This window comes from Takifugu rubripes, chromosome 1, assembly GCF_901000725.2.
Source record: "Takifugu rubripes chromosome 1, fTakRub1.2, whole genome shotgun sequence".
Lineage (NCBI taxonomy): Eukaryota > Metazoa > Chordata > Actinopteri > Tetraodontiformes > Tetraodontidae > Takifugu > Takifugu rubripes.
In genome coordinates, this window is record NC_042285.1 from 26,210,805 (window position 1) to 26,227,109 (window position 16,305).

General features: G+C 50.7%; 2 long non-coding RNA genes across 2 annotated transcripts; both read right to left on the minus strand.

Moving 5' to 3' along the window:
• Positions 1–1,411: 1,411 nt before the first annotated feature.
• LOC115249476 (uncharacterized) lies at positions 1,412–3,959 on the minus strand. The gene is made up of 2 exons (XR_003888154.1): positions 3,195–3,959; positions 1,412–2,745 (listed from the first exon to the last, which is right to left on the minus strand). It is a non-coding gene; the product is annotated as an uncharacterized lncRNA (long non-coding RNA).
• Positions 3,960–4,017: 58 nt separating this feature from the next.
• Positions 4,018–14,864, minus strand: LOC115249475 (uncharacterized). Its single transcript, XR_003888153.1, has 4 exons — positions 14,745–14,864; positions 13,133–13,780; positions 5,523–5,717; positions 4,018–5,118 (listed from the first exon to the last, which is right to left on the minus strand). It is a non-coding gene; the product is annotated as an uncharacterized lncRNA (long non-coding RNA).
• Between the last annotated feature and the right edge of the window lie 1,441 nt (positions 14,865–16,305).

Genomic DNA, 16,305 nt, shown 5'->3' on the forward strand with positions numbered 1-16,305 from the left:
AGTTGTCCTTAAGAAGTTTTTTAAGAAAACCCTACGTCGGATTCATCAACGCGTTCGTAAGCCCCAGAATTGTTCGCAGCTGTGTTCTTAGATTGATGAATGCCATCTGTTCGTAAGTTGAAAGCGCGTGCCAGGTGAGTCTAATTAACATACGATTAGCATAAGTCACCGCCCACTAATGCCCATAAAAGGAACTGCAGCAGGACCCTGTAGACGGAGCAAAAAGCAGCGAAATGCCCAAAGCGAAATGCCCAAAGCTTGCCTCTCCACGCCTGATTTCTGACGCCGTGTTGAACAATCAAGAAAGGATGGCTAACACGCTTGATAAAATTGCCTCAACCCGGATGACTATAGCCAACACGCTTAAAGAAATCAACGAGAATGTAAAAAAAAGAAGAATGTAAAAAAAAAATATACGTGTAAAAGCTGTGCTCGGATTGTGACAATAATGCATTTTATTCACAAACGGGCAATTAATCGCGCTCGAACGTGAACCGCGTGCCTGCAGTCTGGCCCCATCATTGCGTCAGGACGCACATCCTCACGGGGTTGTGGCTCTGTGTCCAAACACATCCAGCGCCCCTTTAACATGCCGATGGTGCGTTCAATGGTGGAGCGACTGCGCGCATGCATCTGATTGAATAAAACTCCTGTGGAGTCTGAGGGTTGGTTAGTGGTGTCAACAACCAGGGCATATCCTCGATCCCCTAATAAAATAAATCAAGATAAAATCAAATAAAAAGACAGTTTTGGCATGGTTTCCAATTTGGTTGATTAATGTTAAGTCATTGGCACATTTACGTAATTTTAAAATTCTCCGTAAATCACCCAAAATAGGAAATAAACAAATAAATAAATAAATATGACAGAATTATCATTGTAATATTGAATTTTATTGAACTGCACAAGAGAAGAAAACACAACCATGCCAACATGTCGGCACTGAAATGTGCGCAAGAGTACTCCTGAGTGTTCGTAGGATTTGTTCTTACCTACGAATAAATCCAGGATAAGAAGAAATTGGTGAATGCCACAATCTTCGTCAACTGTTCGTAAGTGGGACTTAAGAACAAATTTGTTCGTAAGAACGCTTCGTGAATCTGGCCCACTGTACTCCAAATATCTGGAGCCAAAGCATCTCTGCCGCCCCCTGGTGGTCCAGAGCAACATGGCACCGTTTGGTTTTTAAATATATCGGCGTGAATTTTAAATCCTGGCATTATAGGATTTAAAAAGCATCCTTTCCATCTAAATCCACAAGTTTGCAGAGTTCCGAGGTCCATGGCGTCGTTCCCAGTAAAGCATCAACACTTTTATCCCACCTGTTTTACTTTTTTAACCTTATTTTACACATGATTTATAAGCAGCTTTGGCAAATCTTTTAAAATAATGACTCAGCTTGTATCCAAGGATGTTTTTTAGCCTCCTCACGTGTTTTATTACCCAGCTCTTCATTTATCATCATTTTTGTCGCTGCGCCTAAAGAATAAGTTGAAAATATTTCTGTGAGCGTTGTTGTTTTCTCCTCTGGGATTGTTCATCTCTGCGAAGCTTCATTCTGACTTGATTAAAGCGGCCATGTTCTCCAACACTGGTTCTCACGTCTCTTCCTGAACATTTGACCACTGAGTTTTTAGACTGAGAGAGGCTGCAGCACCTCCTTCACAGCTTCACGTGGGCGGTCGATGGTGGGTGTTTCTGTGGTATTTCAAGTCGACGACTTCCTCAGATGCTGTCGTGCAGCTGTTCAGAGGTGAAGCAGCCGCTCAGCCATGGAAGAGATTTACGGCAACATCGACTATCTCAAATCGGTGCAGCCGGACCCTCCTGCGCCCCGCCAAGGTGAGCCGGGGCAGCCTGACGGAGGCCTGAACCACTGTTGTCTTTCCTCTGATCTTGTCTGCCTTCAGGCTCCCGGAGCTCCGAGAGCAGCCTGAGCTGGTACCTTCTTCCCTGTCTGGGCCTGCTGAGTCTGGCTCTGCTGACCGGACTGGTGGTCGTCGGCGTCCTCCGTGAGTCTGGTTCCCGTCCGCTTTCACAGGCTTTTACCTTAAAAACTAAATTCCCCAAACTTTTTGGACGTAAGCAGAACAGTTCTCGGGGGAGGTTCTCAGTGTGGCGCTGCAACCAGCCAGCAGGAGGCATCGAGGTGCTTCTTTACTGCTGAACGGATAATTATTTAAAAAAAGGAAAGGAAAGTTCACGGATGACACAGGTCAAAGTCGTTTTAATGAAACCAAAAGGTCACTTCAGCTAGAATTCTGTTTCAGTCCAACGTCTTTTTCTGTAAAATGGTGGTTTCGCTGTTCTTGTAGTGTCCTGGCTGTTGTGAAGCTGTGGTTTAACAACGTCCCCGCCCTGTTACAGCACCTTCCATAAGTGTGTGTGTGTGTGTGTGCGCTCTGCTCTCTGTTCTCAGTTCACCTCTCGACTACTGAACTCGCCGCCACCAGAACCAACCTGTCTGAACTCGCCGCCACCAGAACCAACCTGTCTGAACTCGCCGCCACCAGAACCAACCTGTCTGAGCGCCTCCTCACCTGTGCTGGCGAGCTTCTTCAGGTGTCCAAGGAGAGAGCCCTGCTGAACGCCAGCCTGGCCAACAGGACGGAGGAGCTGGACAGGCTGCGTGAGTGTGTGTCCTCTGTCCGTCTGCACAGTCGCCACAACCTGTGGAGAAGCTTCCCGAGCTCCTGTATGACGAGGGTTTTATACAGAGAAACCTCGAGATGGGGAGGACCGCTCCTGAGAAGGGAGAGAGGAGGGAAAAAAGTGTTGATTTACGAGTAAATCAACAAAGCTTTAGTCATCTGAGCACTCTTTAGCTTCAGTCCTTTCCCTCCTTTCACTGAAGGAAGGTTTTGTTCTTTACGTGCTGTAGTATCTGAAGCCTGTGTATCTATTCTCTGCAGGCCTGGACTTCTGTAAGACCTCAACTTATTCTTCAGCTAGCTTAGCGCCATCTCACACCTGTTCCATATGTTTCCTGCTCTTTTGTCATCAGCTTGTGATAGATGTCCTGTTTTTTCCTGTATAAGCAACGTCTAACGAGGATGTGCTCCGGCTCCCGATTGATCTTCTAACGTGCTCCATGAGGCTAAACTCCTACTTTCCTCTTTGTAAATAACTGGACTCTAGGCCATTTGTTTTGCTATACTGTGTTATGAGGTCAGAGAAGAATGTGTTTACTTAACCATATAAGAAGGGGCTATCGAAGTGAGCACTTCGGAGGTCTTCACCATTTGGACCACGAAACCTCCCTCGGGCAAACTGCAGCCACAGCTCGGTGTCTGCGAAGATTCCTTCCTCATCAGCACCTCTCGACGACCATCAGAAGAAATTTACCACAGTAGCATTAAATCTCAATAAAAGCGGGTTTTCTGCTAACGAACATCTGGAGTCACATCTGGGTTTCTTTCATCTGTCTCGCAGAGAAAAGCTGCCGGATCGGCTGGACGTTGTTCAACAATTTCTGCTACTTCTTCTCCTGCGAGCTCAAGTCCTGGGAGGCTTCGAGGCAGAACTGCCGACAGGTGGGAGCGGATCTGGTGGTCGTTGACACTTCTGAAGAGCAGGTCGGTGGCGTTTGTTCCCTCGCCGGCGTGTCAGGGTGCGTTTCTTAGCGAGCGTGCAGAGAATCCTGATGGTTTTCTGTTACCTTAAACAGAAATTCCTCTCCAAAAACATCAAGAAAGAAACGTGGATCGGCCTGAACGACGTGGAAACGGAGGGAACCTGGAAATGGACCGACGGCAACCCGCTGACCAAAGGGTATCTGTCAGTTCCTGGCTGGTGTGGAAAACATGCTAGCACCCACAGAGGGGGACTCACATCAGTATTTCCTATAAAATGAGAGATGAAACCTTGAAACGTCACTTTCCTCCTGCTCTACAGGTACTGGGATGAAAAACAGCCGGACAATGGGAACAACGACCCAACATGGGGCGAAGAGGACTGTGCACACTTGTACATCGCTGACACAACCTGGGAAGCAAACTGGAACGATATCTCGTGTAACAAATCTCTTCAGTGGGTCTGTGAGAAGAAATTAGGTTAGAAGAGCCAAGCGGAGTATTTTAAGGTGCAGAAGGAAGTGCTGCTGTTCTTTAGCTGAGGTGTGATGACCCATATGAGGAAGTTTCTCGAGAAACAAGTGTTATTTTCAAATGTTGGTGGTTCCGCAGCCGTTTCCTCCAATAAAGTTCAGCCGTCTTCAGGCACGACGTCTCCGCTTCCACCTTCTCCAGCTCTGGAGGACGGGTCATACAAGGTCAAACGTCGAGTCCGGTGGAGACGGTGACACGGGCCCTCTGGATGCTCGTTTGGGTCGTCGGTGCTGAGGCCCAGAGAGGGAAACCCTCACCGAAAACTGCAAAGAAAATGGTTTTTACAAAAATTGAAACTTGGAATATGTTTGTCCATCAGGGGTTTCCAGACCTGCTCTGCTCAGTGGGCGTGTCGGGGTGGATGCTGAGGCTCTCTTAATGGTCTTGGGGCTTTGGGCCTTCTCACCTTTCAGAATTGCTTTTACCTTCGGACCCCCCCTGGACCCTCTGATCCTCCCACACGGCCTTCCATCTCTTCCCTTTGATGGCCCCCAAATGGGGAACAGCCTGCCGGAGGAGCTCAGGGACCGGCGGGAACGCTGACATTTCCAAAAACAAGCTCCCGCCTATTTAATTTGTCTTTTTATCTTGTGTTCTTAAACTACTATTTATTTTACTATTTATCTAACCCGTCACATTTAATCGATGTTCCCGTCAGACTTCCTGAGACTTTTACCTCGACTTTTAACTAACTGCTCTTTTATGCCTGTTCATTTTTATTTTAGCCGGAGTTTTTCTCAAATATTGTTTTATTTCTTTAGTTTTTTATACTTCTTGTTTCTTCTGCGTCATGGGGGTGGGGGGGTGACATGTAAAGCACTTTTAGCTACATTCGAGCGTCTGTTATCACTCAGTACCTCGACTCACCAGTAGATGGTAGCACCAGTATCCTTTGATCTTCCTGTCGTGAGGGGGAGGGTGTGGCCAGGAGATCAAAGCAGGCCTTTTGATACCAGGGTTGCAGGCTTGACCTCTGCCCCCTGCAGGCGACCTGCTGCAGTTGATCACAGCTCTGAAACAGCAGAACCTGCTGAGGTCCAAAGAAGGAACCGTCTGTTGTGTCTGTGAAGCGTCTGAGGCAGCTCCACTCCTTCAGTAAACTGTCGGTCGTTGTTCTGTGACCTGCAGCGTTTCTGCTGTTGCTACAACAGGAAGCACCAGCTGCTTCTTCTTAAACAATATGTAAAATAGGAACTTCTTCTCGTGGTTCCAGGTGGCCCCAGAGCTGCTTTAGGTGATAGTGGACCAAATATTTAGTGCCCTGTTACAGCACCTTCCATAAGTGTGTGTGTGTGTGTGTGTGTGTGTGTGTGCGCGCGCCCGTGTGTGCGTGCGTGCGCCCGCTCTGCTCTCAGTTCACCTCTCGACTACCAAACTCGCTGCCACCAGAACCAACCTGTCTGAGCGCCTCCTCACCTGTGCTAGCGAGCTTCTTCAGGTGTCCAAGGAGAGAGCCCTGCTGAACGCCAGCCTGGCCAACAGGATGGAGGAGCTGGACAGGCTGCGTGAGTCTGTCATCTGCACAGTCGCCACAACCTGTGGAGAAGCTTCCCGAGCTCCTGTATGACGAGGGTTTTATACGGAGAAACCTCGAGATGGGGAGGACCGCTCCTGAGAAGGGAGAGAGGAGGGAAAAAAGTGTTGATTTACGAGTAAAACCTTTAGCTTTAGTCATCTGAGCACTCTTTAGCTTCAGTCCTTCCCCTCCTTTCACTGAAGGAAGGTTTTGTTATTTACGTGCTGTAGTATCTGAAGCCTGTGTATCTATTCTCTGCAGGCCTGGACTTCTGTAAGACCTCAACTTATTCTTCAGCTAGCTTAGCGCCATCTCACACCTGTTCCATATGTTTCCTGCTCTTTTGTCTTGTCATCAGCTTGTGATAGATGTCCTGTTTTTTCCTGTATAAGCAACGTCTAACGAGGATGTGCTCCGGCTCCCGATTGATCTTCTAACGTGCTCCATGAGGCTAAACTCCTACTTTCCTCTTTGAAAATAACTGAACTCTAGGCCATTTGTTTTGCTATACTGTGTTATGAGGTCATCAGAGAAGAATGTGTTTACTTAACCCCGAGACACTGAGGGCAGAGGCAGTCCTCCTAGACTGCAAGGGGGCAGGAACGGTCCTCCAGGAGACACGGAACAGGAACAGGAGCGGCCCTCCAGGACAACAGGAACCCTGGAACAGGAGCATTGACAACAGAAACAGTCCTCCTGGACCGCAGGGGGATCGGGAGGCAGCGTCCGCCCGTCCCAGGTCCATCGGCGAGTCCCCACACCAGACGCAGTCCCCCTGGACTGCTGGGAACTCGGAACACCGGTGAGTCCTCAAAACGCTGCAGTCCCCCTGGACCGGTGAGGACTCGGGAGTCCGGCGCGACACGCTCCCCGCATGAAACAAGCTGGTGGTTTTTAGAGAGTTCAGCCTGGACGCGTCGGTGCAGATGCCCAACCAGATCAGCAGCCTGGGCTGCATCACTCACCGCGTGAAGATCAAGGTAACTGGATCCCTTCATGGACGAGCCCGTTGCAGACGGAGGTTCCACTGAGACCACGTTGTTGCTCTGATCCTTCAGAGGACCGACTGTAAAGCAGTGGTGAGCGTCCTGCCTGGACAGGTCCTGGGTCCAGAATGGTTCCAGCTGTCCATCCGTCTGGCAGAGGTCCACCTGCCCAGGATGTGGGTGGAGAAACACCCAGAGAAGGAGAGCCAGGTCAGTGTGGGCACCTTTCACCTCCACCGTGGTTCTTGTTTTGTTAAAGCACCTACTCTCTTTCTCCATGTCTGTCTCTGTCTCTCTCTCCTTCTCTCTGTCTCTGTCTCTATCTGTCTCTGTCTCTCTCTCTCTGTCTGTCTCTCTCTCTCAGTGGAGCGCGTGGAGCTGAGAGCGTTCTCGTTCTGAGAATTTTTCAAACTTTTGCGAGGTTTCGGCCTATGTTGTTCGGTTAATTGTTGGTTTATTAGGTTGGTTAGTTGTTGGTGGTGTTTTTTGTGTGTTTTGTTGGGGGTTTGAGGTTTGTGTCGGGTGGAATCAGCCAGGTTTGTCTGGCTGGTTGGCGTCTGACGCCGGGAGCGGGGATCTCTCCCGGTTAACGCGGAGACATGGCGTTAAGGTGGGGACCGCGTCTCTGTATACCGTGGAGGAGGTAGCCCTCGCTGTGGGGGAGAAAATCGGACATGGGTCCATGAAGTCGGCCGCCCGAATGAACGGGGCGGTGTTGTTGTTTGTGGACAAGGTGGAGCAGGCGAACCGGCTGGTGGAGACGGGGATCAGCGTTGGCGGGAGATTCGAGGCGGTGCTGCCGCTGACGCAGCCCTCCACCCGGATCACCCTGTCCAACGTACCCCCCTTCATCAGCGACGAGTTCCTGGCCAGGGAACTCGCCAGGTTCGGGAAGATTGCCTCGCCTATAAGGAAGGTTCTGTCGGGGTGCAAGTCCCCATTGCTAAAGCACGTCGTGTCTCATAGGAGACAACTTTATATGATATTAAATAATCGGGCGGAGGAGCTGAACGTGCGCTTCCACGTTAAGGTGGAAGAATTTGATTACATGTTATACACGTCCTCCTCCGTCATGAAGTGCTTCGGCTGTGGTGAGGAGGGTAATTTAATTAGAGCCTGTCCGGGCTGGGCCGGCTCGGTGCCGGTCGGTTCCGAAGGGCGGGAGTCCGGGCGGACCCGGGGGGGCCACTGCGGCAGGACCAGAGGAGAGTATCGGGAGATGTGGACAGGAGAAGGCAGGTGAGAAGGTGGTGAGTGAGGGTCAGGTGAGTGAGCCTGATGGTGCACTGGTGGGTGTGGTGGCTCAGGTAAGTGAAGGTGGTGAGAGACAGGTTGGTGAAGGTGGTGAGAGACAGGTTGGTGAAGGTGGTGAGAGACAGGTTGGTGAAGGTGGCGAGGGACAGGTGCATGACGGTGTTGAGTTGATGGAACAGGAGGCTGCGTGGACTCTTGTTCCACAAAAACGCCCAAAAAGGAAAGATGAACTGGCGGAGGTGGGCGCGAAGGCCAGTCGGTTGCTCGGGAAAAGAGTATTCTGGAAACCTGAGCTCGCTGAGAGCAGTGATGGGGAAGAATGTGTGTCTGATGAGAGCGAGCTCTCACACACACACACAGAACAATGAACTGTTCGAGGAATACTGCTCTGGACTGCCCCAGGTGCCAGAAGAGGCCAATGGTCAGCTGGAACGCCCCCTGTCTGTCCCGGAGGTGTATGCTGCTCTTCAGAGCATGCAGAGCCTGAAGGCTCCGGGCATCGACGGACTGGGGGTGGACTTCTACAAGGCATTCTGGAGCATCGTGGGGCAAGACCTCCTGGACGTCCTCAATGAAAGTCTTCACTCTGGCTCCCTGCCGCTGTCCTGCAGGACGGCAGTAATTGCCCTCCTACCAAAGAAGGGGAACCTGCAGGACATCAAGAACTGGCGCCCCGTTTCCCTGCTCTGCTCGGACTACAAAATCCTCTCCAAAGCCTTGGCCACCCGGCTGAGGGAGGCCATGGAACACGTCATCCACCGGGACCAGACGTACTGTGTGCCCGGCAGGTCAATGGTGGATAACATCCACCTCATTCGGGACGTTTTGGAAGTCTCCAGTTCATTGGGAACGCAGGTTGGTCTCCTTTCCTTAGACCAAGAAAAGGCCTTCGACCGTGTTGAACACAGCTTTCTGTGGAGAACCATGGAGAGGTTTGGGTTCAGCGCTGTTCTGATAGCCACGATCAAGGTCTTGTATCGTGACATTGAGAGTGTCCTGAAGTTCAACGGTGGCTTGTGTGCTCCCTTTAGGGTGCATAGAGGTGTCCGTCAGGGCTGCGCCCTGTCGGGGATGCTCTATGCGCTCTCCCTGGAACCCCTCCTGATCAAAATACGTGCAAATGTTCAGGGTTTGGTTTTATCGGGTTTTACTGGAAACTTGGTTTTATCTGCTTATGCTGACGATGTCATTGTTTTTACTAGAGATCAGCAGGACATCAACATTTTAAATCGCATAACGGACAGGTTTTCCATGGTGTCGGCGGCGAGGGTAAACTGGGGACAGAGCGAAGCCCTTGCTGTCGGCAACTGGGGTGGGGGTGACTCTCTGCACTGGCTTTTAAAGGAGCCGTTAGTCTGTGGTGGCAGACTGGACGTCTGCAGCAGTGCCACCCCTGGGCTGAAGGAGGCCCTGATCCGAATGAGGATGGTGACACTGGAGCAGCTGGTGGCGGCAGCGGGACCAGAGCTAACCGATGCCCAGGCTGTGAGCTCGGCGCTGGGGGTCCGGTCGGTCCGACTGATCCAGAGGAGCTTGGGCCTCAGGAAACACAGACTGTCGACAAAGGAGAAGGGTCTCCTCCTCCTTCACGGGAGAGGAGAGGCTGAGACTGACCCCACGGACGATTTCCCTGAACTCCACCTGCACCCGGACCTCCTGGACCTCGGGGGTCCTCTCCTGGATGGCTGTGGCTCAGGATCCCTTCACAGCATGGACAGGAGGATTTCATACGCCAACATTGTGAAGGCACTCAACAAAGACAAACTGAAAAACAGAGAGGTGACAGTATGGAAGGACAGGCTGGGGGGACAGAGTCCTCAGTGGAGGACTCTCTACAAGCCCCCTCTCAAGAAGAGGACTGGTGACCTCCAATGGAGGATTTTGCATGGAGCCATCGCCACCAGTGCCTTCCTGGCGATTTTAAATCTGAACACTCTAAGCAACTGTCCTTTCTGACCCTGCAGCTGCTCAGGGACGGCGTGCAGCACAGCCGCCTCTTCGCCTGCGGTCTCAGGTCTGCACGGGTCCTTTCGGACCTCGTCGCGCCACCGCGGTAAAAACCGCTGTGCGTGACAATGTTTACTGGGTTACTTACTGGTGCTCTTCCTCCTGTTGCTCCTCCTCCTCCCCCTCCTGCTGCTCCTCCATTCCGTGCTCCTCCTCTTCCTCCTCATGCTGGTGCTGTTCCTCCTGTTGATGCTCCTCTTCCTCCTGTTCCCGGTGCTCTTTTTAATTTTGCACCCCCTCCACCTCCCCCTCCTGCTGCTGCTCCTCCATTCCGTGGTGCTCCTCTTCTTCCTGTTGATGCTCCTCTTCCTCCTGTTCCCAGTGCTCTTTTTAATTTTGCATCCCCTCCACCTCCCCCTCCTGCTGCTGCTCCTCCATTCCGTGCTCCTCCTCCTCCCCCTCCCCCTCCTGCTCCTCCATTCCGTGCTCCTCCTCCTCCTCCTCCTCCTCCTCCTCCTCTGCTGAGATCTGGAGGTCAACCATTTGGGAGGAGGAAAAGAGAATCACTAATAAGGATGGAACAACAACAGGCCATGTTCTATTCTTATGAATCTATGACCTCTGAGGATTCTTCTGCAGCACCTCTTCTCAAGCATAAATGCCCTGGTGAGCCTTTACGAGATCACAGACTGGAAGGTTCCTCTGCTACCCGACACACGCTCCACGCTGCCTCAGTCAAGAAAAGGTTCAGAGCTCAGCCGTTCCCACGTGATCGAGCCATTCGGTGAGTTCCCAAACAGCCGCTCGTGTTTATAAGTGTAAGAAAAGCTGACATTGACAGATGCCGTCATTTCAGGTCTGGGGGGGTGTCTGAGGGGGTGGTGGACTGGGTAAAGATCTTCCAGATGCAGCATTTGGTATGAAAAACCCGAGTAGTATCCACTTTAAAAGCAAAAGCCGGCTGTTTCTTTCCTTCGTTGTTCCTGACGCCTCCACGCTCTCTGGGCTGCAGGATGGCTACTGGGAATTAACCCCCGAACTGGGAACACTCCTAAATTTCAACGCTGACCTTTTTGCCAACGTGTTCCTGAAGAGCAAAGGCATCGATTCCCTGGGTGAGAACCGCTGGACTCTGCTGGTACTTTGATGGTGGTACTTTGGTTCCTCCTGAGGCAGCAGGAGGACACCAGTACACCAGAGTCATGGTTCTGATCGACTTTTTAAACAAAAAACCCTCGCTTGCGTCATTTCTTGGTAATCATCTACTACTCCAAATATCTGGAGCCAAAGTATCTCTGCCGCCCCCTGGTGGTCCAGAGCAACATGGCACCGTTTGGTTTTTAAATATATCGGCGTGAATTTCAAATCCTGGCATTATAGGATTTAAAAAGCATTCTTTCCATCTAAATCCACAAATTTGCAGAGTTCCGAGGTCCATGGCGTCGTTCCCAGTAAAGCATCAACACTTTTATCCCACCTGTTTTACTTTTTTAACCTTATTTTACACATGATTTATAAGCAGCTGTGGCAAATCTTTTAAAATAATGACTCGGCTTGTATCCAAGGATGTTTTTTAGCCTCCTCACGTGTTTTATTACCCAGCTCTTCATTTATCATCATTTTTGTCGCTGCGCCTAAAGAATAAGTTGAAAATATTTCTGTGAGCGTTGTTGTTTTCTCCTCTGGGATTGTTCATCTCTGCGAAGCTTCATTCTGGCTTGATTAAAGCGGCCATGTTCTCCAACACTGGTTCTCATGTCTCTTCCTGAGCATTTGACCACTGAGTTTTTAGACTATGAGAGAGGCTGCAGCGCCTCCTTCACAGCTTCACGTGATGGTGGGTGTTTCTGTGGTATTTCAAGTCGACGACTTCCTCAGATGCTGTCGTGCAGCTGTTCAGAGGTGAAGCAGCCGCTCAGCCATGGAAGAGATTTACGGCAACATCAACTATCTCAAATCGGTGCAGCCGGACCCTCCTGCGCCCCGCCAAGGTGAGCCGGGGCAGCCTGACGGAGGCCTGAACCACTGTTGTCTTTCCTCTGATCTTGTCTGCCTTCAGGCTCCCGGAGCTCCGAGAGCAGCCTGAGCTGGTACCTTCTTCCCTGTCTGGGCCTGCTGAGTCTGGCTCTGCTGACCGGACTGGTGGTCGTCGGCGTCCTCCGTGAGTCTGGTTCCTGTCCGCTTTCACCTTAAAAACTAAATTCAGCAAACTTTTTGGACGTAAGCAGAACTGTTCTTAGGGGAGGTTCTCAGTGTGGCGCTGCAACCAGCCAGCAGGAGGCATCGAGGTGCTTCTTTACTGCTGAACGGATAATTATTTAAAAAAAGGAAAGGAAAGTTCACGGATGACACAGGTCAAAGTCGTTTTAATGAAACCAAAAGGTCACTTCAGCTAGAATTCTGTTTCAGTCCAACGTCTTTTTCTGTAAAATGGTGGTTTCGCTGTTATTGTAGTGTCCTGGCTGTTGTGAAGCTGTGGTTTAACAATGTTCCCGCCCTGTTACAGCACCTTTCGTGTGTGTGCGCTCTGCTCTCTGTTCTCAGTTCACCTCTCGACTACCGAACTCACCGCCACCAGAACCAACCTGTCTGAACTTGCCGCCATCAGAACCAACCTGTCTGAACTCGCCGCCAGCAGAACCAACCTGTCTGAGCGCCTCCTCACCTGTGCTGGCGAGCTTCTTCAGGTGTCCAAGGAGAGAGCCCTGCTGAACGCCAGCCTGGCCAACAGGACGGAGGAGCTGGACAGGCTGCGTGAGTGTGTGTCCTCTGTCCGTCTGCACCGTCGCCACAACCTGTGGGGAAGCTTCCCGAGCTCCTGTATGACGAGGGTTTTATACGGAGAAACCTCGAGATGGGGAGGACCGCTCCTGAGAAGGGAGAGAGGAGGGAAAAAAGTGTTGATTTACGAGTAAAACCTTCAGCTTTAGTCATCTGAGCACTCTTTAGCTTCAGTCCTTCCCCTCCTTTCACTGAAGGAAGGTTTTGTTATTTACGTGCTGTAGTATCTGAAGCCTGTGTATCTATTCTCTGCAGGCCTGGACTTCTGTAAGACCTCAACTTATTCTTCAGCTAGCTTAGCGCCATCTCACACCTCTTCCATATGTTTCCTGCTCTTTTGTCATCAGCTTGTGATAGATGTCCTGTTTTTTCCTGTATAAGCAACGTCTAACGAGGATGTGCTCCGGCTCCCGATTGATCTTCTAACGTGCTCCATGAGGCTAAACGCCTACTTTCCTCTTTGTAAATAACTGGACTCTAGGTCATTTGTTTTGCTATACTGTGTTATGAGGTCAGAGAAGAATGTGTTTACTAACCCTAACCATATAAGAAGGGGCTATCGAAGTGAGCACTTCGGAGGTCTTCACCATTTGGACCACGAAACCTCCCTCGGGCAAACTGCAGCCACAGCTCGGTGTCTGCGAAGATTCCTTCCTCATCAGCACCTCTCGACGACCATCAGAAGAAATTTACCACAGTAGCATTAAATCTCAATAAAAGCGGGTTTTCTGCTAACGAACATCTGGAGTCACATCTGGGTTTCTTTCATCTGTCTCGCAGAGAAAAGCTGCCGGATCGGCTGGACGTTGTTCAACAACTTCTGCTACTTCTTCTCCTGCGAGCTCAAGTCCTGGGAGGCTTCGAGGCAGAACTGCCGACAGGTGGGAGCGGATCTGGTGGTCGTTGACACTTCTGAAGAGCAGGTCGGTGGCGTTTGTTCCCTCGCCGGCGTGTCAGGGTGCGTTTCTTAGCGAGCGTGCAGAGAATCCTGATGGTTTTCTGTTACCTTAAACAGAAATTCCTCTCCAAAAACGTCAAGAAAGAAACGTGGATCGGCCTGAACGACGTGGAAACGGAGGGAACCTGGAAATGGACCGACGGCAACCCGCTGACCAAAGGGTATCTGTCAGTTCCTGGCTGGTGTGGAAAACATGCTAGCACCCACAGAGGGAGACCCACATCAGTATTTCCTATAAAATGAGAGATGAAACCTTGAAACGTCACTTTCCTCCTGCTCTACAGGTACTGGTATAAAAATCAGCCGGACAATGGGAACAACGACCCAAAATGGGGTGAAGAGGACTGTGCACACTTGTACATCGCTGACACAACCTGGGAAGCAAACTGGAACGATATCTCATGTAACAAACCTCTTCAGTGGGTTTGTGAGAAGAAATTAGGTTAGAAGAGCCAAGCGGAGTATTTTAAGGTGCAGAGGGAAGTGCTGCTGCTCTTTAGCTGAGGTGTGATGACCCATATGAGGAAGTTTCTCGAGAAACAAGTGTTATTTTCAAATGTTGGTGGTTCCGCAGCTGTTTCCTCCAATAAAGTTCAGCCGTCTTCAGGCATGACGTCTCCGCTTCCACCTTCTCCAGCTCTGGAGGACGGGGTCATACAAGGTCAAACGTCGAGTCCGGTGGAGGCGGTGACACGGGCCCCCTGGATGCTCGTTTGGGTCGTCGGTGCTGAGGCCCAGAGAGCCCTCCTGGACCCTTCGGACCCCCCCTGGACCCTCTGATCCTCCCACACGGCCTTTCATCTCTTCCCTTTGATGGCCCCCAAATGGGGAACAGCCTGCCGGAGGAGCTCAGGGACCGCCAGGAACGCTGACATTTCCGAAAACAAGCTCCCGCCTATTTAATTTGTCTTTTTATCTCGTGTTCTTAACCTACTTTTTATTTATCTAACCCGTCACATTTAATCGATGTTCCCGTCAGACTTCCTGAGACTTTTACCTCAGCTTTTAACTAACTGCTCTTTTATGCTTGTTCATGTTTATTTTAGCCGGAGTTTTTCTCAAATATTGTTTTATTTCTTTAGTTTTTTATACTTTAGTGCTTCCTGTTTCTTCTGTGTCATGGGGGTGGGGGGTTGACATGTAAAGCACTTTTAGCTACATTCGATTGTCTGTTATCACTCAGTACCTCGACTCACCAGTAGATGGCAGCACCAGTATCCTTTGTAGTATCTTCCTGTCGCGAGGGAGAGGGTGTGGCCAGGAGATCAAAGCAGGCCTTTTGATACCAGGGTTGCAGGCTTGACCTCTGCCCCCTGCAGGCGACCTGCTGCAGTTGATCACAGCTCTGAAACAGCAGAACCTGCTGAGGTCCAAAGAAGGAACCGTCTGTTGTGTCTGTGAAGCGTCTGAGGCAGCTCCACTCCTTCAGTAAACTGTCGGTCGTTGTTCTGTGACCTGCAGCGTTTCTGCTGTTGCTACAACAGGAAGCACCAGCTGCTTCTTCTTAAACAATATGTAAAATAGGAACTTCTTCTCGTGGTTCCAGGTGGCCCCAGAGCTGCTTTAGGTGATAGTGGACCAATTATTTAGTGCCCTGTTACAGCACCTTCCATAAGTGTGTGTGTGTGTGTGTCTGTGTGTGTGTCTCTGTGTGTGTGTCTCTGTGTGTGTCTCTGTGTGTGTGTGTGTGTGTGTCCACTCTGCTCTCAGTTCACCTCTCGACTACCAAACTCGCCGCCACCAGAACCGACCTGTCTGAGCGCCTCCTCACCTGTGCTGGCGAGCTTCTTCAGGTGTCCGAGGAGAGAGCCCTGCTGAACGCCAGCCTGGCCAACAGGACGGAGGAGCTGGACAGGCTGCGTGAGTCTGTGTCCTCGGTCCGTCTGCACCGTCGCCACAACCTGTGGAGAAGCTTCCCGAGCTCCTGTATGACGAGGGTTTTATACGGAGAAACCTCGAGATGGGGAGGACCGCTCCTGAGAAGGGAGAGAGGAGGGGAAAAAAAGTGTTGATTTACAAGCAAAACCTTCAGCCTTAGTCATCTGAGCACTCTTTAGCTTCAGTCCTTCCCCTCCTTTCACTGAAGGAAGGTTTTGTTATTTACGTGCTGTAGTATCTGAAGCCTGTGTATCTATTCTCTGCAGGCCTGGACTTCTGTAAGACCTCAACTTATTCTTCAGCTAGCTTAGCGCCATCTCACACCTGTTCCATATGTTTCCTGCTCTTTTGTCATCAGCTTGTGATAGATGTCCTGTTTTTTTTCCCTGTATCAGCAACATCTAACGAGGATGTGCTCCGGCTCCCGATTGATCTTCTAACGTGCTCCATGAGGCTAAGCTCCTACTTTCCTCTTTGAAAATAACTGAACTCTAGGCCATTTGTTTTGCTATACTGTGTTATGAGGTCAGAGAAGAATGTGTTTACTTAACCCTGAGACACTGAGGGCAGAGGCAGTCCTCCTAGACTGTAAGGGGGCAGGAGCGGTCCTTCAGGAGACACGGAACAGGAACATTGACAACAGAAACAGTCCTGGCAGGCACAACCTGCTTAAATAGGCAGAAAGATGTAAATTGCCTACAGGTGCGCCTGCCTGCAGTGCCAGCTGCACCCAATTGTGCTCAACACCACACCCTGCAGGCCAAAGACAGACACAAACAAGAAATCCCAACATTACCTCCCCCTCAACGGGGCGCCTCCTGGCGCCCAACAAGGACCATCAAGGTGAGCACAGCAGAGGCGACGAGGGGAGGGGAGGGG